Genomic DNA, 2386 nt, shown 5'->3' with positions numbered 1-2386 from the left:
GTTGAAAATGAGTGTTTTATTTTTTTGGGTTTCCCCCATTTTAGAGGGGAATTCTAAAACAGGCTGTTTAGGACAGCTATAATTTTCACCAAGATCGTCATCCATTGAATATGGTACGCCTGCCGGTGTTCTGTCAAATTTTTCACCACATTAGAAATTGCAACTTTGTGTTAAAAATGGCCGCAAATACAGCGGTTACAAAGTAAACACTACAAACCCTCTTTAAATAAAGGAGTATTTACTTACATTTGATCATGGACAGACATGTAGAAAAGCTCTCCTCAGACACATCCTGCCATGTTAGCTGCACACAAAACTGCATGCCGGTCTCACAGTTTACGTCTTCGCCATGTAGTTAAGCATTCATTTACGCCATATTCGTGTTGAACATGTATGTTTACAATTTTACTTGTTTATTTAGCACCATTGAATAACATTGAGAGTCCAATTGAATGTAAAAGAGGGCTTATTCACCGCCACAACAGCTTTGGGAGAAAAATATTATAAAGGTGCAAAATTTGGCAGAACACCGGTGGTGGCTCTGTTGTACAATAAGCGTCTTTAGTGGGGCAAATTGAAACTCCACTCACCATTCTGGCGGTGCTCTCTGGCATTTCATGGTCCACATTTTCAATCCTTGGCCCTTGCTCAATAGTTGTTGTCGCTTTTGAAAGCTTAGGTTTGAAAAACTTACGTACTGTATATCCATCTAGGCTCTTCAGTCCTCAGGTGGCTTTGGCTAAGCAAAGCAAATTGACCGTCTAAGTCATAGGCCGAGTTTGACCTTTGGGGCGGGGGGTGGGGGGGTGGGGGGGTGGGGGGCACAACATGTTGGTGACCCCAAAACGCAGTGTCAGCAATAAAATTAACTTACAAGAATATTGATAATAATAATAAGTTGAAAATGAGCGATTTTTGTTTCCCATCATTCTTGAGGGGAATTCTAAATCAGGCTGCTTAGGACAGCTATACTTTTCGCCAAGATCATCATCCATTGAATATGATACGCCTGCCGGTGTGCCAATGTAGTTATCCCAGTCAAAAATTGTATCACTTGGGCAGAGCCATATGGAGGTAGATTTGTGTCTTGATTATTCAATAAAAAAAAAAAAAGTTGCTTCAATCAAAATATATATTTTCAATTAAAAAAAAAAAAGTTTTTGCAGCAAAAATAAATTTGGGGGGGGGGAAGCATTCTAAAGCTATTTTTCTTAGAATTTTTTTGATTGAAGTCTTTTTTTTTTTTTTTTTTTTTTTTTTTTTTTTTTTGGTTGAAGCAAGCTTTTTGATTGAAGTAATATTGTGTTGCATTTGGGCCACATTTTGGCAAGGACATTTGTGTCTTTATTATTCCATCCAAAAAAAGTTGCTTCAAACAAATATATATATTTTCAAAAGAAAAATCAGTCAAAAAAAGAAAAATTTCAATCATCGAAAAAAGTTTTTGAATGCGAAAAAATATTTGAGACTCAAATATTTGAATTTGAACTCTTAAATTTTCATTTAAAAAGTTTTCTTTGATTTTAGCAATCCTTTTTGTGTGACATTTGTGTCTAAATCATCAATCCCCCAAACAGTTGCTTCAATCAAAAAAAATATTTTCAAACAAAAAAAATCATTTGAAATATAAAATTGCCCTTCGCTATTGTTGTTGTTGTTTTTTTTTAATCATTTGCAAAGCAAATGACCGTCTAAGGTGCTCGTCATATGATCTGTTCGAAAAATAATTTTGACCCATGATAAAAATATCTTTTTTTTTTCTTTCATTTCATTCATTTTTGTTGTTTGTTTTATTGCTCTACCACTTTTATATATATATATATATATATAGGAAAGTCAATTACATGCAATGACACTTTTAGGCCACGGGGGGGCTGCCCCCCCCCCCCATCTCCGCTTATGGTCTAAGGTGCTAGTCACATGATCTGTTCGAAAAATAATTTAGACCCATTGAATCTATTTTTTTCATTTCATTTTTGTTGTTTGTTTTAATAATTTACAACTTTTATTGACAATATTTTACCGAAAAACTCTTAATTTTAAAATCATATAGAGTCAATTGCATGCAATGACAATTTTCGACCACCAGGAGGGCCAGGAACAGTATGACTAATACTATGTACATCAGACATGTCCAAAGTCCGGCCTGGGGGCCAAATGCGGCCCGTGGTCAAATGTCATCCGGCCCCCAGCCTCTGTCATAAAATCAATAACGTCTGGCCCGCACACAGACTTACTGTAATAAATTGGTCAGCAATACTGCTACCAGCATATGAAGTAGCTTACATATTAAATGCTGCTCCTCATTTACCCTCTAAAAGGCAGCAGCACTCTAAGCAACATTACCCCATGTGATCCTTTACTCCTAATTTTCTAAAATAGCGAC

The sequence above is a fragment of the Corythoichthys intestinalis genome, chromosome 7, assembly GCF_030265065.1.
Source record: "Corythoichthys intestinalis isolate RoL2023-P3 chromosome 7, ASM3026506v1, whole genome shotgun sequence".
NCBI lineage: Eukaryota > Metazoa > Chordata > Actinopteri > Syngnathiformes > Syngnathidae > Corythoichthys > Corythoichthys intestinalis.
Note: the sequence above shows the minus strand (reverse complement) of the source record.